This window comes from Protopterus annectens, chromosome 14.part0 (genome assembly GCF_019279795.1).
Source record: "Protopterus annectens isolate FY-2018-M chromosome 14.part0, PAN1.0, whole genome shotgun sequence".
NCBI classification, from domain to species: Eukaryota; Metazoa; Chordata; order Ceratodontiformes; family Protopteridae; genus Protopterus; species Protopterus annectens.
The window spans coordinates 655,524,259-655,546,450 of NC_056748.1; the positions used below are offsets into that span (position 1 = coordinate 655,524,259).

Consider the following 22,192-nt stretch of genomic DNA (forward strand, 5'->3'; position numbering starts at 1 on the left):
TTTACAGTCTGCCATTAAAAAAACATTTACATACAAATAATTAATCCAACCAAATTTGAATTAGAAGAATAAATTATGATGTCACTCAACTACCAAGTGCAATTTCTTAAAGAACCAGACATGAAACATCTAGTTGTGTTGCACAAACTAAATAACAAAATAATGAACAATGGATTTTTAGTCCATATACTTTGCATTCTAATATCCCAGGGATGGTAAGAACAAGAATATATTGGGACATTAACTTGTTTCCTCTACCCAGGAGGAACATGAGTGCTAAACCAAGGGTGAATGTATGCTTTCCCATCCACTCTTCAGAATTACGTTTGAATAAAGTAAGAGAAATACTTCAGTTTATGTGGAGTGGAAGTCAGTTCCATAGAAGCAGTATTGTCTTTGATATATACCTATCCTGTCAATATGACCTATTTATATTATAAAAGAAATTGAGATCTCTTGAGCAGATGTTCCTGCTACCATTGGACTTGTGAATATATAATAGGTATGACAGGGTGGGGTCTGTTGAGGTTCTAAAAGCAAGGCATAGGTTGCCCCTTAGTAGCCAGCATGATAACAAGAGGAGGGACAAGGCTTTGAGATGCGTATTTTTTGTTTGTTTTGTTTTAAGACCTGATTTTTTTTGTTTGTTTATTGAGAAAGCACTGTGGCTATTTCAGTTGCGAAATGAGAGGTACATGCCTAAAGGGGCATTACCTTCAATGATCATCTGATAATCACTGAGTACAGTAGAAAGATTATATCCCTGGACCAGGATGGTATACCTTTAGATATAAACTGTGTGATGAAAAAGGGCTACCTTACAATAGTGAATACATGGTGATCAAAAGACAGTTCATTGTCAACAAAGGTTCCCAGATCCCTGAATATGGGACCAACTTTTAGGGGTGTGCTATTAATGTGATAGTTATAGTGAAAGTCATACTTGATGAAGGTACTGTTATACATTTGTTGTCATTCAGTTTTAGTTCATGTTTTTTTACCTCATCAGTTTGTTTGGAAAAGCCACTCTTGGAGGGTGTTCGTGTCCTCTGGGGAGTTTATGATGGCACCAAGTTTACAGTCATCTGCAAACTTTGTCTACCATAAACTCTTTAACAGTTGCTTTGACCTCTAAGAAGTAAGTGGGAAGAGAAGGGGCCCAAGGGCTGAACCCTGTGGTATCACTAGTGAGAGGTCTTTTGAAGGAGGTAAAGCTGCCAACCCTAATTTCCTGTATTTTACTGTAAGCCATATTGCTATGCAATGAAATTCAAAGGGATTTACATTTAGCTAGGAGAGTTAATCTATGATACCTGTGAGTGCAATGGTGTTGAAAACAGTTATGAGGTCTAGATATGTGGTATGTATTTCTTCACCCGCATCAGTTGCTTCATTAACCTTCTTGAAGAGGTCAGTTAGGCTAAGTAAGCAAAATCTGCTATTGATGAAACCAAGGAGACTTGGAAAGAGTGTCTGTAGACTACCTAAGTCCTTGTCTATTAATTCCATAATGATCCTTTTAAAGCCTTACAGATAAGGCTCATCAGACTTATAGGTCTATAATTACCCAGGTCTGTTGACTCCCCACATTTGTGCAAGGGGGTGATTGTTACTGTCCTCCATTCATCTGGCACAGAGCCTGTTAGAAAGCAGATACTGAATAGTCTCTGTAAAGGGTCTGACAAGTCCTGTTTCAGGCTGACCAAGCTGTCTGCTGATCAGGCTGGTATGTTATCTGACACCTTTCGAGTAGTCGTCTTCTCCTTTGACAGTGCCTTCAGGAGTTGAGATTTGGGGAGGGGGTAGATGCAGGTATGTGATCTGGGAATATAGCAAGGTGGTGAAGTCTGAGATAAATTTGTCAACTAGTAGATAGGCTTTGTTCCCTGAGTCTGAGCATGTGATACCATTCACTATTAGCTCTACACAGTGCTAGTAATTATTTCTGAAGTTTCTAATACAGTTAAATAAGGCTTTGTGGTCATCCTTCAGCTGGGTGGCAATTTTTACCTCATATCTGGCTTTGGTTGATTTGATCAGGATCTAGAGTTTAGCAAGAATGTTTTAACATCAAGTGTGAAGGTTATTTTTGTGTACAATGAGTTTTTTTCCCTTTTTTATAGAGACTTTTTATATATGGATTCCATCATAAGGGTTTACTCTTAAATTCATCACTGTATTTACTTTGATGAGAAGGAAGAAAGAAAGCAAATTTATGTACATTTAAATAGGAGGATTCGACATAAGCAGTGAGGTCATCAGGCTGGCAGAGGAATTGAATTTAGTTAGGTCATTACTCAGTGTTAGCAGATTAGCCTTAGCATAATTTCAGAATAGCAAGGAATTAGAAGATGGTTCCAGCTTCAGTCTTAAGGGGAATGTGGCCGATTTGTGGTCCAATTTGACCAGGGAGAAAATAAAGCTGTCCCATATTGGTAAAGACCAAGTCCAGGATTTTATTACCCCTGGCTGCAGTGGGGGTTAACTGCACCAGAGTGTTAGCATTGATGAAGTCCAGATATTTCTGAGCATACAAGTTTAAAGACAGACAAGTCTTCCAGTTAATGGAGGGCTAGTTGCTGTCTGCTAGAACACAGGTGTTTGGAACTCTATACTAGCTGGGTACGAAGTATGGGCTTAAGAGGACATAGCGGGGGTCCTACAATTAGCTACTATGTGATAAGAGGTTTTGCTAACAAATTTGGTCTGGAGGAGGTCCAAGTCATTATCTTGTCTAATAAGTCTAAAAGTGATTTTTTTTAAGAATATGAAGACACTTCCAACTTTATTGTCTTCATTTAACATAGTAGGAGTGAATGTGCGGTAGACCTTGAAGCCATTCACTGATTGAGTGGTTTCATTAGCCTGGAACCAGGTCTTTGTGATGATGTTTTCCTGGGTAAGGAGAAAGGAGTGCTTGTAGGGAATGGAGTTTTTTGTTAAGGCTCCTAGACTGACGCTGCCTTAAAAAGGCACTACAAGGGTGGACAGGGATTCAGTCAATATACAAAAGTCTTGGTGGTACTGGTGCATGCCACCCTAACAAAGCACTTACGACTAGCAACCATCTTCTACCAAGCAGATATATAGTGTACCCCGTTTGAAGAGCACCAGAAGCTAAGCTAATTGTTGAAGTCAATTATCTTTTGTTTGTGCTGTGACATCAGTCTTCATTAGGGTATAATTCTGTCCAGGGCTAGGTTCATATCATTCTCAGACTCTTATTCTGAAATCTTCATATCATCTGTCTTCACATGGACCAGATGGTACATCTCAAGTCATTTACACCCACATGCACTATAACTGTATTTATGTGTGTACTTGGAGTGCACAGACTTGAATGCATGTGTGATCTGGTGAATCCTGGCATCCGATAGACAGCTGACCATGCCCCAGTCTTTGCACAGCCTGATGAGTGGTGCATCTGTGTGTCTCACTATGGAGACACCTATGACTAAGATATTGGACTATGTGGAGGTTTGCCTTATGGGCTTTTGCATTAAATCAATGAGACTCTAAGATGTATGCTGTATGGTGGGTGCTGACTATGGCTGTGTGTTTGTGAGGTTGCTGAAGGGTATTTGTTTCTCATGTTACATTTAGGTGGCTTTTGTGATTCAGGTAGGTTACTTTTAAGAGCCAGCATGTGTAGGTCTATGTGATTGGAATGAGCTGTGTGTGACTAACTTATTATGGTGTAATATGGCAATGACTTATTTAAAGTGGCTTTGTGTGAAAGCTTTGATTCCAGTAACATTATATCACTACATCTCTCACACACTGCTTCAGCTTGTTTAAGTAGTAGGTGGTTGTCAGTAAACGTGACAAGATTATTACAATGTCTCAGAATGTCCACTTCAACCAACCAAGCTGGCAACAGAGATTGTTGAAAAGTGCAAATCCAAGGTTCCAGACACTTACTAATATGGGCTAAAGAGGTAAAATAGCAACTATGACATTTGGAGTTGATTTACTTGTGTGCAATCTGTATAAAAGAGTGCCATTTGGCATGTGTCCTAGGTCAGAATGTGTGTTGTGCAGTTTGGAATTCTGTATCATAAGACTGACTTACGTGTGTGCAATCTTTCTAAAAGAATAATCTCATTCTTCATAGAAAGAGCAATATGCCTCAGCACAAAACCCGAGCCTCTAAGGGCCACCATGAAGTGAAGCATTTTGGCTTCTGCTTAAGGTATTGATTTGTAATATACCAATAAGTGTGGATAGAGAAAATGTGGCACCAACAGTATGTAGGTAGCAAACAATTAGTCTAGCAGTGGCTATGAGATTGCCTTATATGTGCAATGATGAACTGCCTCTTAACTCTACTTTAAATAACTATAATTGGGGAAGAGGAGGGTCAACTAAAGTTCCTAAGAGGGTTAACTAGGGTTCCTAAGAGGCAATTCAAAAGTGCCTGCATCTATCATGTACAGCAGCGATTTTCAACTGCCGGTCAGAAATTTCCTGCCAGTCCATGAAACGGGAGACTTTTTATTTTTTTTATTTTTTAGGGGCATTCTTTAAGAACGCCCTTTGCGTTTCGTTGCACAACACCTGTCATGTCTGTGTGACCGGCTGCTTACATCTTCATCTTCCACATGTGTGGAATTCGAATGCCAGAAAACATTTGACATGCGGGTCATAAACAGACAACTGAGAAATGGAGTGTGTGTATATGTGTGTATGCAAGCGGTAGGTAGATGTGTGTGTGTGTGCAAGAAGTAGGTAGGTAGGGATGTGTGTGTGTGTGTGTGTGTGTGTGTGTGTGTGTGTGTGTGTGTGTGTGTGTGTGTGTGTATGTGCGTGTGTAAGAGGTAGCTAGGTAACATACCTCTCAGCTGTCCACATTTTTGCAGAATGCCAAGATTTTTGCCCTGTATTTTTGGTCTGTTCCTTATAAAAAGTACTGAGGTTTCAGACTTCATATCCCGGCATTAAGATTTATCAGCATTTCACTTGGTATACTCGATTTTTATGGTCACACTATGAATCTATATCTTTCTCAATTGGTGAGATTACTATGTTGGCATACAACTCTCAAACAGCTATTATTTTAATTGGCTCCTTATAAATAATGTTTTTTTATTTCTGCCTTAGTTTTCCCCAAAATAATTCTCCTATGTTCAGCGGTCCCCATGTGTAAAAAGGTTGAAAAAAAGGGAAGTACATCACTGAGTGGTGCTGTGTGTAACAAGACCACCCACGGTCGGCTGAGTGAAGAGTGACAGAACCAAGCAGTCTGAACTCTACTTGATAATGTCCACCCTTAAACAACCGCTGCAGATTTACCTGCCACCAAATAATCATTACTGTTCTCAGCAACTTGACAAACAGGCTAGAGAAACAATTGAAAACTGTACTTTAATGTAAGATTAAGCTGAAAAAGAGTAGAAAGTCAAAGGTAAAACATTTTTATTAGCTAGACGGTAATGTTATCTAATGAATTAACAAAGGAGGACATTTAAGTGCAAAAACAAAAAGTGGAGGATCTATTACTAGGCAAACAGCCAGGCAACTAACAAATGTATAATATCAACTATTTTACCTGAGTTACAGTTTAATGTAAAAAAGTGGTAAAGTGACAAACACTTACATTAAACAGAATGGGGTGGAATCAGGTACTTGAACAACCAGGCAACCATTCAAGACACAAAGTCAGCAAGTGTAACTAAACAAACTAGAAAAAAGTTACACAATTCAATTAAATAAGCAAAAGAAAGTACCAAAATCACCAAGTGACAATAAGTGTAATCATTTGAAGTATTATTCTGGATATTTTGTGGAGTTTAAGTGTAAAAATTATCAGAAAAAAATACTCTCTGTACATATGCCTCAGCTCACTTTCCTGGAAGTCTTGGAAAAGACGCAGGTAAATGGCCTGCTAGCAGTGTTAAGCTAAATGGAAAAGTAAAACAAGTCAAAAATATTGTCATGTTAACACAAAAATTTATAGAGTGAAATCAAAGGAGTGTTCAGTTCTTATTATTAACCTAAGAAAAAATAACTGATTACAATGACTAGGCTGATCAGGTCTGCTACACAGACGATGAGAGGCAGCATACTCTCCTTTGCATCTGAAAAGACAGGAAGAAGGGAGGAAAGTGAACAGATAGGAAGTGTAACAATGGCTATTCAAGGAGGCCTAAATAATGAGGTGGACAGTAGCTACATGTAGTCATCTTCAGAAACAGGGTATTTTATAGCCAGTACAATGATACAAATAGCACACTACACAACATATAGTCTGATCAATAAAACAGGCAAAATTAGCCAAATTCCATGATACAGAACACCAGATTACAACATACAATCTAATCTCTGACATATGTCAAAGGCACCAGACCTCACGATACAAAACAGCAGACTACACAACACACATTCTGACCTCAGTCATATGCCAAAGGCACTACATTCCATGATAAAGAATGTCCCACTATGGAGCACACATGCTGATCTCCGACACAGGCTACAGGAACAAGATTCATTAAAGCTACACAAGCAGTTGCAGTATGTAGTAGAATAATCCTTTTTCAAGAGGAATGTTACATGAGAAATTGTGCAAGGGATGTAGCATACCCAATTTAAACAAAGATTTTAACTAAATGATAAGAGGAGAAATAATAAGGTCATAAATGTTAACTCTACTGGACTCCAGTAGACTAGTACCAGCCTCAAAATAAGGAATAGACATCTCACAAGTTGTGACTTGTTTGGTACTGATGACTTTGATTAGAAAAAAAGAGGAGAGTGAGTGAGTGAGTCAGTCAGTCAGTGCAAAGTATATAGACAAATGGAAGGAAAAGAGGAAATGTATGGTGAGAAATTAAAAATGTAATAAAGTGCTTAGAAATGGTGTTAGGATTGTATGAGTATAAATAGTTAAAGAAAATGTTGTGGTGGGAATGTGGAGAGATGATTTTACTGTACAAAGAAATTACTTTTGTTATACATTTCCAAATTTCCCTGAGATGGTAGTAACATTTACCAGTGAGCATTTTGAAATACTGACTCTTAGCCTTCATAACTACAAATGAAGAGGGTGCACTCTACAAGCATCACTATAATGTTCAAGATACAACAGATTATACGAATGCTGCCTAAATGATGGCTCCCTCTGGCAAGCTTTAGTTCCAAGTTTGTCTTTTCGGCTTTTCCTGGTTAGGGGTCGCCTCAGCGGAACTCTGGTCCGCTAATGATTGGCAGTAGGTTTTTTATGGTGCCAAGTTGCCAGCCCGACGCCCAACCTTAAGCGAAGGCACACCCATTCACGCATGTCTTTCGGAGGGTACTTGACCATGGGAAGGACATGCAGACTCCACACAGAAGGCACTCCAGCCGTGAATCGAACAGGAGAACCTCTTGCTGTGAGGCAACAACTCTACCGCTGTACCACCGCGGCTTCCAGCAAGCTTTAGGAGTGAAATTCCTGAGTTGAGAAATGAATTGGGGGGAGGATGATGAGGCATGATCAGGCATGATTCCAAAAAGCATCTAACATAAAATTAGCAACAAGCAGGAAAAGGATCAGAATAACTAGACAGCTGGATCTCATATGCCATGAAAGTCCATGTTTCTGTGCTTCTCTCTGAAGTTTTGACAACTCTGCTTCCATATTGTCATAAGAGTCTATAGAGTCTGAGATACCACTGAACAAGAGATGTAACAAGCTGATAATTTCGCCACGAGTCCTGGAACACAACTGTAAATGATCCAGCATCTTTTGTCGAAAATGTTCATAAATTACATATATTGCTTCCCGAGAAAGGTAATGCCATGCGCACCAGTTTCCCCTTATTTCTCTAAGAAATTAAAAGAAAAATTAAATTTGTGTGCCTGTGCATCATCTTGTATAAAAAACAAGAAATAACACCCTGCCCACAATCATCCTCTGTAAGACCTTTCTGATAAGGTACACAAAATATGGAAATTCGTAAACTTCAGTCTTTGTAAAAAGCTCCTGATACTCTGCATAAGTATTCTGGAAATGTAAGAAGGAGACAATGAAAGTCAGAAAGCAATACAGCATCCCTGGAAGATAATGTGCTGAAATGCCTGTGTACTGGGTGGATAACATTGTACAAAAACACATAACAGTAGATAAGCAGTTACACAGAGGCTAGCCCAGATAATGGATCTTGTAACTTCATTCCAGTCCAGCATCCCATGATACAAAGATGTTCAGGAAATGCTACAGTCTTGCTGCCTGGAAAAGTGAAGTAGTAATTATGGAAGTAACATGTGGACTTTTATGTCAGAGACAAAGAAAGTACTGCCCTCTCTACTGGGAACCAGGAAATCCTGAGACATCTGTAAACAGTGGTCATAAGTCATGCGATGTGCTCCCCAGAAAGCATCATGAGTTGTGGAGAACCAGACAATGCAGTTTGCACAGCTGTCAGGTCCTTATCAACACAGCACTAAATGCAAAGAGTTGTTGGCATTACTGATATAATTCTCACAAATCTCTCTACTAACCACAGGGTGTTTGCCATAAATACACATTTTCCTTCCTGTAACAAAAGACTTGCACATTTCAAGGCATGTTACTGGTTATATATAGACAGGTACCAACTGAAATAAGGTCTTGTAATCCTTTCACATGCAGTTAAGAACAGTTCTTGGTAAAAACTGTTATAGACATCACTCATCACTGGCTACTCAATGCAATCTGACTACCCATGCCTTCATTGTTTACAAAACATTAGATCGTGTCTGTTCATATTTTAATGTAAAGGTGTGCCATTTTTAGTTAGCTGCACGATGCATTTCTGCTAGGTTTTGAAATGGAAAATTTCCTTTCTGATAAAATGTCATCACAGAAATTATGGTGCCATATTTCAGCTTTGTTTTACTTAAAAAGAATTATGAACACTGCATTATTAAAATATGTAAATAGACCTTTTAGGTTATGCTATCATATTTCAAGGCACCAGAATCCATTTTGGCAGTTAAATGTAGTATCTGCATCTTCATTTTGAGTGATACGTAACAATAGTTATTTGATTTGCCTCTGTGAATGTCTCAGAGGAAGCAACACAAAAAATGTAATCATTAAAGACCAAAATGTGTTCTTACGTGGAAAGAAAAGGTTCTTACATTCAGGCAGCTTATCAAGAAGGCACTAAACAACTCCTGCATCGCTGCTCATAAGGTCAGAAGTGGTAAGGGTATGTCATTAGCTAGCTACGTGTTCATACTTGGAAAGCCATCATTTATCTTAAACAGACATTCATTGGTTTCACTTCCCATTATAAAAAGGCCACAGTACCTAATACATTACGTTAAAGTGAGATGAGTTACAAAGATGATAATAAGAGCATTGCTGTGATGAAAACAATGTCCAGCAGTTCTAAAGCTACCAGCAGAAAGTACGGTTGTGTACACTTACCATAAATGTAGATGTTCGAGTGTATTCACTGTTGCAGTCATCACCTGTGGGTTATCCCTGCTGTGGTAGCCCTCGGCCGGCCTGAATACCAGAGTCAATGTTTTTGTGCCCCGGCTGCTGTCGCCTATAGTCTGACCTCAGGTCATCAGTACTACAAAAGCAAGGCAGCCGATGTCATTACATCAGTTTTTCTTTCCCTAACCCATCAGAAGAACAAGGGAAAAGAGAGAAGTGGTCCTGGTGGCTAAGAGCCACCCTGGGAAGCATGTGTCCCCCCTACGGGAAGATGAGAAAAGGGGGATGGAGGGAGGGAAACCAAGACTGCAACAGTGAATACTCTCGAACATCTACATTTTTGGTATGTGTACACAACTGTACTATGTTCTTCGTGTTTCACACCTGTGGGAGGATTCACAAAGCTGAGGTAAAGGGTGGAAGGAAAGATAGAGTCTTAGGTATGGGTCAGGAGGCCCTGCAGAATTGCAGAGGCAAACCCTGCCCTAGACTTTGAAAAGAGAGGTAGGTGGTAATGCTTTGTAAAGGTATGGACAGTGGTCCAGGTGGCTGCTTCCAATATGTCGCTGGTAGGTGCTCCTCTGAGGAAGGCAGTGGAAGTGGAGGCTGCCCTAGTGGAGTGGGTACAGATTGACCTAGGAATGGGTTTCCCATGTAGTCTGTAGCAGAAATGGATACAGTGTGAAATCCATTTGGAAAAGATTTGTTTGGATATGGGCTTCCCCTCTGCCCCTGGGGCAAAGCTTACAAGAAGCTGGTCAGTTTTTATGAATGGCGTACTGCGGTCCAGATAGTACCTGAGTTGTCTGTGCACATCTAGTGAGTGTAGAATTCTTTCCCCCTTGTTTTGGGGGTTGGGAAAGAAGGTGGTTAGGTGTATGGCCTGGTTAAGGGTCACATCAGATACCACCTTGGGCATAAAGGAGGGATTAGTCCTTAGGGAGACTGTCTGCATGGAAAATTATGAAGGGCCTAACAGCATGACAGCTTGATGTTCTGAGACCCTTCTGGCAGAGGTGATAGCTAGTAGGAAGGCAGTTTTCCAGGAGAGTTATTTTAATTCTGTTTAAGCGGCAGGTTCGAAAGGAGTTAAGTTAATTTCTCTAAGACATAATTCAGGTCCCAAGGTGGAGTAGGAGGACTTCTGGGAGGCCTGACATTAGAAGGAATTGCTTAACCAATGGATGAGAGAAGAGGGGTGGGTCTGAATCATTATGGGCAGAGATGGCTGTGTCATGAATTTTAATAGAGGAGAAGGAGAGGCCACTATTGAGCAACTCTGCTAAGTAATCCAGGATGATGGGGATGGAAGGTTGGGAAGTACTGGCCCCTTTTGATTGCTTCCAGGAGCAGAATTTTTTCCATTTTCCTACATAAGATTTTCTTGTGCTGGGCCTCCTGGCCTCTGTGATGATGTCCAGGACCTGTTTGCTTAACAGTGACTTCTTGTTAGTTTTTAGTGTATGAGCCATGCTGAACGTTTGAGAGACTGTAGGTCTGGGTGCAGTACCTTCCCCCTCTCCTGGTTCAAGAGGTCTGACCTTAGGGGAAGCAGCTTGGGGGGCTGTAAGGTCAGACTGCATAGTAAGGGGTACCAATGTTGTCTGGGCCAATCTGGAGTGATGAGGATGGCCTTTGGTCTCTCCTCTTTTATTCTGATCAGAACCTTGGGAAGAAGAGGCAGAGAAGAGTATGCATACACAAAGAGGGAGCTCCAGGGGAAGGTCAAGGCATACACCTTCTATGCTAGGAGGTGATATTCCCTGGTGCAAAACTTGTGCAGCTGGTGGTTGAGGTGTGAAACAAAGAGGTCCACCTCTGGGGTCCCCCACTCCTGGGTTATTTGCAGAAAGATTTCTCTGTGGAGCTTCCATTCATGCGGGTCCTGTAAGTTTCTGCTTAGGTGGTCTACCAGTATGTTGTTAATCCCTGGTAAGTACTGGGCAATTAAGTGCAGCCCCATGGAGGTGGCCATAAGCCACAGACTCATGGCTAACTTGAACAGGGGGTAAGACTGGGTGCCCCCCCTGCTTGTTGATGTACGACATTACTATGGTGTTGTCTGTTTTTATAAGGAGGACCCCTGGCCTGAGATGGGGTTGGAAGGAAGCCAGAGTGTTTTGCACTGCCATCATTTCTTTCTGGTTGATGTGGAAGTGGAGTTGTTGGGCATTCCAAAGGCCTTGGGTACACCCGCCTGCTAGGTCAGCGCCTCAAGCTATGTCTGAGGTGTTCGTGGTGATTGTCTGGCTGGAGGATGAAGGGAAGACCCTTGTTCATGGCACAAGTCTCTTCCCACCATAGAAATTTGTTCCTTATACAAGGAATCAGTGGGAGGGTGGTCTCTAGGGACTGAGTGCCTGACACCCAAGGTTCTTAAGTGCCACTGAATCTTTCTCATGTGAAGCCTGGCAAGAGGGATGAGGAGGATGCAAGATGCTATGTATCCCAGGGCATGCAGGAACTTTCTTGCAGTGAGGTTACTTCTGGAAGCCAGCTGGGTGAAGTAGAGAGGCAGCAAACTCTGCTTTTCTGGGGATAGGAAGGCCATTAGGGTTGCTGTGTCTAGCACAGCTCCCAGGAAAACAATTTTCCTGGTGGGGTTTTGCTTTGATTTATTTCTCATTGATGGTGAACCCTAGGGAAGTTAGGTGTTTTTTGACAAACAGAAAATCCTACAGCAACTTTTCTTTGCTGTTCGCCTGAATGAGGCAGTTGTCCAGATAAGGGTAAATCTGTATACTTCTCTGTCTGCAGAAAGCTATAGCCAGGGCCAACCATTTGGTGAATACTCTGGGAGCAGTAGATAAGCTAAAGGGCAGTGCAGAGAACTGAAAGTGCTGATTGCCTGCTCTGAAGCACAGGAATTTACTGCATGATTCCCTGATGGGGATGTGGAAGTAGGCATCTTTTAAGGCTTGTGTCACCAGCCAGGCATTTTGAGTGAGCATAGGCAGGAGCTGCTGCAAGGTTAGCATTTTGAATCTGGGGACCACCAAGGAGGTGTTCAGTTTGGATAGATCCAGGATGGGGCGCCAAGTGCCCTCTTTTCTGAGAACAAGGAATAGTCTGGAGTAAAAAACATTTTCCTGTTTGATCCGGAGGGACAGGTTCTACTGCCCCCTGGGATATTAGGGTTTTTACCTGTTTTAATACCTCTACCCACTGGTTTGGGGGGAGGTCTGGGTACCCTCTTGGAATTGGGAGTTCACTGAAGGAGAATCTGTATCCCTGAGAAATTATTTTTAATATCCATTGGTCCTTGGTTATAGAGACCCAATTGTCCTTGAAGAGGGTGAGCCTTCCTCCTAGTTTTACATGAGTGAAAGGAAGGCAGAGGGGGTAGGGAGAGTCACTGTGAGTACTTACCATAGAAGCTTGGCTTAGAACTCCATTGCCTTGGAGGCTGAAGTTGTCGGTTGGTTGCTTCTTTGCTGGCCCTGGGATGGGGGCCTGGATGTCCTGTCCCTGCGGGGCTTACTTTGGCCCTGTCTGCTGGGTGCAGGAAAGGCCCAGTGTTTAGAGGGGAAGTTCCTGCTGAATCTGGGTGGTTGAACTTGAAAGAAATCTTTTACTGTTTACATAGATTTTGCTTTGTCTTCCATCTTTTTAAGCACCTCTTCTGCTTTTTCCCCAAATAAGCGTTCCTTATCTAGGGGTGCATTAATAAGTGTAGACTTGACAAGATCAGGGAGAGGTTATTCCTTCAGCCATGCATGTCTTCTAATAACAGATCCTGTCACTGCTGCCCTGCTAGAGGCTTCTAGGGCATCATATTCACATTGTAATGAGTTCTTGGCCACTTGACCAGCAGAGTGTAGTAATTCTGCCAGCTCTTTTGAGTTGGCACTATCAGGGGAGGTAGCAATCTTCTGTTTTAATTGTTCCAAAGTGTGTTGTTGATATTTTAACATATGGACCTGACAATTGATAGCTAAGGTTGCAGAGGTGTACACTTTTTTACCCCATCTGTCCAGAGCTCTGGCGTCTTTGTCAGAAGGAGGAGGATTCGTGGCAGAGCTAGCCTTAGCTCCTTTTGTCCCTGTGTAATGACCTCAGGGTCTGCAGCAGGGTCCCTGTACAGGTATTTGTGAGAATATGGTGCTCTGTAGTACATGTCAGGTTTAGCTGGGGCAGGAGGCAGGGCATCAGAGGCTAAATTGGATTTAAGGAAAACATCATCCACCACTTCTAGAATAGGTGGGATGGCCAGGGGTCTGTGCTGGGGCAGGTCCAGAAACTCTTCAAGTCGTTTGTTTGACTGTGGGTAGTCCTAAGATTCCCACTGAAAATGCTCCCTGAGGGAGTGAAGGGTTTCCCCGAAGGAGAGGTCCTCTGGAGGGTAGGCAGAGGGGATGGATTCCTCTGCATCTGAATCCTCATAAACAGTTAAGGGCTGTTGTTCCTCTTCAAAGGCAGAATAATCAGAATCCTCAGACTCCTGGTCTGTCATAATTTCTGGAGAAGGAACCCTTTTCCTTTTAGGAGTGGGGGCTTGAGTACCTCGGATAAGGGAGATGAGATCCTCTGCCATTTTAAGCATTTGAGCTTGGGTGGGGGAGCAGTAGCAAGATGGTGGCTAGAAGCAGATTTCCTAGGAGTGGCCTGGCTTCGAGGCCTAAGAGAATCTGTCAGTCTCTGAGGAACGGTAGTCGAAAGAGTAGACGTCATTTTTTGTCTAGAATCGGTAGTGCGAACGGCCTCCTCGGAAGCCGGTGCCTGCGTCGTGGCTCCGGACCCAACCGAGGGAGAGACAGCCAAAGGCTCGGAAGATGAAGTGGATTTCTGAGGCATACCGGACTCCGAAAGGGTCTCTGCAGAGGCCTGCGTAGAAAGTGAGTCGGACATCAGGGGCTGTGAAAGTGCCTCACTGAATTCCGGAGAACTGACGACTTGCTTAGTTGTAGCATCATCGGAAGGCTTAGCCTTGTGTGGACTGTCTTTATCTTTACGTTTTTTTGGAATGTCGGCAGAAGGGTGGCTGATGGATGCCATATTGGAATTCAAAGACAGAATACGAAAATAATTGTCTACAAAAAGAGCTCTACTGCAAATGGTTCTCGCATTAAATAGGGCACAGAACCAGCAATGAGGGAAGTCGTGGTCTGGGCCTAAACAAGTGATGAAGTAAGAATGAAAATCTCAGTGTGGGATCTGCTTTCCACAGGTGAGACAATTATTAACTTTTTTGGACATCAGTTAGAGCAAGAAAAAAGGGTCCCCGACGGGGTACTTAGCTTTAGATGTTTTTAGCTGAAATTCAACTTCTGGTAGCAACCAACCAGCATTCATGTGAATTGCTTCTGCTATGGGCTCCACTGCAAGAAAGACTGATGTAATGACGTCGGCTGCCTTGCTTTATAGTACTGACAACCTGACGTCAGACTACAGGTGACAGCAGCCGGCATACAAAAACATTGACTCTGGTATTTGGGCCGGCCGAGGGCTACCACAGCAGGGATAACCCACAGGTGATGACTGCAACAGTGAAACACGAAGAACATCAACTGTATACGTAATACAAACACAGCAGGACAGTACAGACATGTAACCTGTACTGCTTCAGTAACATACAGGCATGCCAGTTAAATAACTTCCAGTCCTGTAAAAATGATGACATCATATACCAATAATAATACAGATCTGGCTTTTTTTTTTCAAACCAAGCTTTATTTTGCATTGAAATCTATTTTGTGAAAACAAATGCACAAATAAGGTATTTTACCTTGAGGAACCAGAAATTAAAAAAAAAATGTACAACAAGTATAGCCTATACCAGCCACAACTGCACAGGATAACATAACAGACAACAACATTTAGTAATTTAGGAAAAACTGGCTTGTGACAAGAGCCAAACCTAGTCTTCAGTAATGTTTTCCAGGAAAGAAATTGTGAGTGGTCATCAATGCTAAACTTGTAAAGTCAGTGAGAAGCTTCTGACAGCTCTAGTAAAAGTTAAGGTGCCATGCTGTCAAAAATAGGGGATTTAATCAAAACAAGTATACACTAATGATGCTTTAATGAAGGAAGTCAGTTTTTATAACTCACAACTGCGGTGGTGGTGCTGCGGTAGCACTGTCGACTCACAGTAAGACGTTGTCCCGTTCGATTCTCAGCTAGAGCGTCTTCTGTCTGGAGACATGCGTGAATGGGCATACCTCAGAGCTGGCAACTCGGCATGTAAAAATCTACTGCCAATCATTAGCGGACCAGAGTTCTGCTGTGGCGACCCCTAACCGGGAAAAGCCGAAAGACACAACAAAGGATTATTTGCACTGAACTAGCTTCCTTGACTACTGACTAAATGGCCCTTATGATGTTTGAGATCAGCTGACAAATGAATTAGTTATACAAAATATGAAAATTTGTAGGTTGCTTTGTGTGTGTGTGTGTGTGTGTGTGTGCGTGTGTGTGTGCGCGCGTGCATGTATGTATGTCAGAGTAGCTGATATGTCAAAAACATAGTTCAAGTTTTGTGTTACTGTAATTGTGTATTCCTTCCCCCACTGCTTAAATGCTTTAATGCCCAAACCTAATATCTTAATAATCTTAACAGCAATATCACAACTGTTGCCATGGTAATAATAAAGCTTCAAAAAAGAGGACTGTGATATGAAATAGAAGAAGGTGCTCTAGATATTATGGCCCTGTGTATCTGTGCTTTTTCACATTAATTAACATTTATTTGAAAAATTAGCCAATTTAAATAATGTACTGTCATGGCAAAATTGGTACTGAATCAATGTTGACAGGCATTGTCTAACAAATCCACCAATAGTCTCAGCTTTACAGTTACTATATAAATGTTGACCATATATAGAGTGGTCTGTGCTGAGTTGGGAGACTTTTTCAATAATACCAGCATGCAGCACACTGTTGAAGGCTTTGGTTATATTCAGGTAAGCTGTATGTACAAACTGACTCACATCCAAAGCCTTTTTTACCTTTTTTAATTAGTACATATGATCTACCTTTCTACCTTTAATAAATATGTACTGGTTAGGATCAAGTGACAAAAGTTCTTATGTGTTATTAATTTGTTTAACTTTTACAAGGACCACTATTTCACAAATAACACTAATAAGGTTAATAGCCATATCAATGCTGGGGTCAGTTTAGCGGCTGCTTTTGTGAAGCAGAACCATAATGGCTATTCTCTACACATAAATAACATAACCAGTGGAGAGATAGTATGAAGAGGTTATGGTGAGATCAGGCTAAAAGGTACGTAACACATTTCAGCAGACAATTTGGGATACTAACTGGACCCCAAGAGCTAGTGTTTTTGGTTTTAGTGCGGGGACGACTTGATCCAAGCTGATTTTGAGCAATATGGTTTGGATGGGGGAGGTGGAGGATAATCAGATGAGCAAGAGGAGTTGGAATGGAATTAAATTTGTCACCATAGATAATGACAATAGCTTCAGAGTTAAAGTGGGAGAGTCCATTAGATATAAGATGTGTGCAAGAATGTGATTTACTTTTGAGTTTACTAATCTAACTAATGAAGACCTTGTGATTGACTTTGGTGGTGGTCTTAAGTTCATAACCGGTCCTACACTTCTTAATAGTGCACGTCAGGGTGTTGCTTACTAGATTTAACTCTCTTAAATGTAAGGAGGCAGCAGATTTACTACACATGGCTGGAATCTTTTTCCTTTTTCTGTTATACTGCCTGTTGATGTAAAAGGTCCACCATATAAGCTTGCTTTTTAACTTACCACTGTGTTTACGGCAGATGGGAATGAATGCTTCTATGCAGCTATCCAAAAGTGAGTAAAATTCACAAAAGAAAAATGCAGTAACATCAGGCTTGGGTTCATTTTCAGAATTATGTCACATAACAGTTATCAACAAATCAGTGAATATTAAGTAGTTGGCTTTGCAGTAATCCTTGTATAAAGAAAGATTCATGATGGTCAGATCTGATATGGAAGAAAGCGACACAAGGATAAGGCCAAGGTTTAGAAAGTTAACACACCTCTTGGGGAAAGGTGGACTATTCATATAACGATTTGACATTTACAAAATCAAAAAAAACCTGCACATATTTATTAAAGTCTGCTTAGCAATTTGATAGAAGGGTAGTTAAAATCTCCACAAGAACTGCATTTGGATTAATGGTTTATTTCTCAGTCTGAAATTGGTACACATCAGTCCCTAGGAGAACACTGATGGGGATCAGTAACTGACAATGATATGATTGGTGTTTTAAAATGAGTGTCAGTAGGACTTCAGTTTTATACAGAATTTAATGTGACATGATAAGATGATGAATTAATATGGATACTGAAACTCCACTCTAAGTAAACTTGAAAGCATCATAGGTGCTGAACCCAGATAATGGAGAGCATTATGTATACATACCCTCCACAAACACATGGATGCACACATACATACATACATGTGTCTGTCTATGTATGCATACATTTGGAAACATCTCAAATGTTGAAAGTGAGTATTAACAAGGGAGGGTACTTTCCATTTGATGTTTACCCTCTCAGTAGTGGCACAAGGTATTTCCTGCAGCATGGGTCACAGACAAAGGACATAGCGAGTCTGTACCCATGAACTAGTATGGCATATTTTCCAAAATGCCACTTCTAAACTGCTTCAGCCTTTTGTGACTTTTTTATACAACTCCCCTCCAAAGAAGACGCTAATAAATGAGTAGAACAGATTTTTCTGGGCCCCCTATGTAACAAACAGTTTGGACTAAAGTGATGGCGAAAAGCAAGAACTAGGAGGTATTTCATTCCCTAGCACAGGACTTTATTTAATGGTGTCACAAGTGTATATTTTCACTCTCTGATAATAAAGTGCAGGAATCACACATACTACAACTCTATTAGATCATTAAGTGTTACATGAATGAAATAAAAAAAAACTGCTACTGTCGTTATTAAATCTTGAAAAGTAAACTCTTGGAGTTTTAGGGATTTCACAGTAGTAAGAGAGATACTAACCTGTGTACTATCCTAGTCACAGACACTATCGTAGAAAAGACTGAAATGGATCCTTGGTTTCTCATTCTCAATATTTTTAAAGACAGGAAAAGCGCAATAAATAGAAGATGGAACAGCATGTCAGAAAGTGCACGGCTTATTCAAGAAGACAGACAGACTTGTTTTCCTGAAGAATGACAGGAGTATGGTGCATCTCTTTTAGAATAGCTGAAATAGTGTATATTCTGCAACTTGTAAAAAATATTATAGTTACAGAGCTTTAAGGTAATCCCATGGTACAACGAGACCTTTTATTGCAAGCAACTGTGGTTAGGTTTCTTATATAGGAATAAAACAGGTCACAATCTCTAATTGGTACAGAAGCATTAGAGATAGCAGTGACAACTTTATTAGCAGAGGATAAATACCTACAGTGGGGAGGAACTTTCAAAATCTGACAACGACATAATGCTTCTGGTCCAGTTTTTTGTCATCTAGTTGTTCAATGCTTAGTTTTCTCTTGGAAAAAATCCATTTATCTTTTCTTGCCTGAAAACTGTTTGGCATCTTTGTATCCTGGATTATGCAATACTCTTTTCCCGTTCTGAAGACTGGTCCCATATTTTCATACAATTCCCCACACTTTTGGTCTCTTTGAGGTCATATTTCAAAGGGCCTGTAACATGATCCATGATTCTGAACTCTCTTCTTAAAACACAGTACTTCCACTGGGCCTTTTAAACAAATTAGATTCCCTTCTCACATGTAATGCTATTTTGGGGAACTCTTAGCACAACCTGCAAATATATAACATAAGCTTAGAAGGGAGTGGAATCACCTGGCACTAAGTATTGACAAGCCGTATTAACTGGATACTATGTTCAAGAGATAATAGTATAAGGAAAAGAGGCCCTAAAGTAAATAAAGTTCATATTTGGTCAGTTCTGGCATAACGTATAGATAAATGCAAGGATGTTTTATTAAATCTTAGGTATATTGATGATTATTTGATTTTTGGCTCTTCTTTGTGTATTTGATCTCTGTATTAATCTTAGGTATATTGATGATTATTTGATTCTGGCTCTTCTTTGTGTATTTAATCTCTGTAATAAACTATTTACAAACTGCATCAGTGTGTTTGACAAGAAGGCTATCAATGACTAGTGCACCTACTTCCCTCCTATATACTTTGTTATTCCTTCTGTGTCCTCCTGACTGGTTTACTATTTTTGCACTTATTTTAATAAAAAACAGATATTCCAAGCACCTTGGCCTCCGAATAACTGATCAAATCCACAGGTCTCTGAGAATGTAAAAATATTATTTTAGCTTAACATCTACTAAAAGCTGAATTTCATAGAGCTAGTAAACTTGCCAAGATCAAACAGGGTACGAATTCAAGGTTTGTGACACAACATTATAAATGTGAACTATACAACACAATGGCGTGCCAGCAGCAAGAATGGTATACCAAACAGGCAAAGATCCCTAGTCAGTAAGGAGACTTTAAATAAAGATTTACCAATTTCTGAAGTACATGCAACTATGTACAAGCTATATGTAGAGTTAAGATACTGCCCCAGAAGAATTCTTGGTGAGATTTTATGAATTCCTAAAATAAATAAACTGCCACCTTATTGTTTAGCCATTATAATGATATGTTTGGTCTGGGGATAAGCCCACCCCCACAAATCCTACTCACCTTGAAAAACTTATTAGTATCCTGATTCCTAACCATTATAAGAAACCTCACTACAATTACTAACCCTCAGCATTCATAAATTAAATTAAGACTTCAAGATCTTAACAAAGTAGTAGTGAACATAATAAACCAATCATCAAGTAACTGGTTTTCTCATCTTTACTTTATAGGTTCATATGTATATATTAGGCTAACAACCACCAGGGCCATTATAAGCCTAGCCATGCAATCCAATCCAATTGTGTCCTTTGTATCATGTGCATCTAAATTGCTGGGGTATGTTAGCTAGGGGATTGCTAAAAAGTTTAATGGGGGAGGTATGTTAGCTAGGGAACATTTACTGTTGGCCTCTGTCTATAGGAGACATGGGGACCAGCCCAACTGTGACTGTATGACTTCCAATTACTTAGGCAATGTTTGCTGTTAGCCTCTGCCTATAACAGACATGGGGGCCAGCCCCAGGATGAATTTACGATTTCCTATCCAATGGTCTAGGTTACATTTGAATATGGTTAAGGATGGAGTCTGCTTCACATGGATAGGGAGATTATTGCACAGCATGTGGCTCCTTTAAGACAAACATATGTCACATCAGAGACTTTTGTAACTGGTTCCAACATAATACACTAGATGAAAACTACTAAGTACTGACTCTAACCCCATTAAAAGACACCTTCCAGATATGCATCAGCCTTGTCTCATTCAGTACTGGTGCATGACAAGACTACCCCTCACCACCTTTCTATCACTGCTTATTAATTGTACTAATGAACTCAAACAAGAAGGGATATGTCCACAGCAAGCACATTCAGCCTTATTTGCCTAAATGCATTATGAAAGACTCATGTGTCACTGTCCATTCATTAGCCAGTGTGCTGAAACACTTATTTTGTTATGGGCTATTTGCATATCTACCATAACAACTTATTAAGTGGTGGATGTTACAAATATTTTTGTACAGACCTTTCTTGGTTCTGCCAGGGTTTTGGTAGTTGGGTATTATATGACCTGCTATGGAACTGTTTTTTTAACCTTATTTGTTAACCAGCCCTGAGGTAAAAGTACATAAAGCTACTTATAAGCTGAGTACTTCAGAACAAAGCTACTCATCCACTAATATACTAATGAGACCAAATACAAGTAAAACATGTCTACAGCTAGTGGAGTCTAGGTTACTGGCCTAAATGCAGTATTAATAACCTCCCACTGTACATTCAAGAACACTTTTACTCCTTAAGAAAATCTGCATCTGTCCTATGAAGCTATGATAAAGGGAGGTTTGCAAATATTTTTATGCAGATGTTTCTTTGTCCTGACATGGTTACTCTAACTGGGTTCAAGAGGCATTTACTGTGGGACTCGCTTGCTTTTCTGGTAAAAGTCAATAATGATAAATGTTTCATCGCATTCATGACCATTTTTAAATAAATCTGTTCTTTACAGCTCTTTTGTAGAAGAAGCTTGCAAAATAAATTGAGATGTAAAACCACCTTCAAAATGAAGTTTCCTATAATAAGCAGCACAATACTGAAGCAATGTTATAAAAGCAGTGCTAAATATATTCAGAAACATATTGGTGATACTATATATAATTCTGGACATCCAGATGTTAGATCTGTTGCACATGCACAAAACAAACAGCACCAGAGACACTAAATCCAGGGATCTGAACTTTGCTTGTGACATATATACAGTGTGCTAATGAGATATGTGCCCCAAAGGATACCTGCACTATGGAATAGGCTTCTCATCTATGTAAATCAGAGTTCATTCCTGACACTATTCTAACAAAACCTTGACAAATGGATGGGAAATTGTAAATTTATCCCGAGTCTGCCCCCCACCATGTCTCTCATGGACAGAGGCCATTGAAAAATGATATGGTGCTGCTTACTCTGTTGGATTTGAAGTCTTCTTAAGACACTCAGCCTTGCTGGCTGAATTCTGCTGAAATCAAAGTCTGGTTATATTTGCATTCAAAGTCTGTTGCATACAGAAACTTGCAGAATATATACTGATGAAAGAATATACTTTGCAGCATCAACATAGAGCAGTAACAAATAACTTTTTATAATAAACCACATGGACTAACGTTGCAGCTTAAAGTACTGTTCCACTTTACTTCTCATATAGTACAGA

General features: G+C 40.4%; 1 protein-coding gene across 1 annotated transcript in view; it reads right to left on the reverse strand.

Moving 5' to 3' along the window:
• The window catches only part of ANK3 (ankyrin 3), a 2,432,060-nt gene that overhangs the window by 2,357,798 nt on the left and 52,070 nt on the right, over positions 1 to 22,192 (reverse strand). The window lies entirely within an intron of this gene.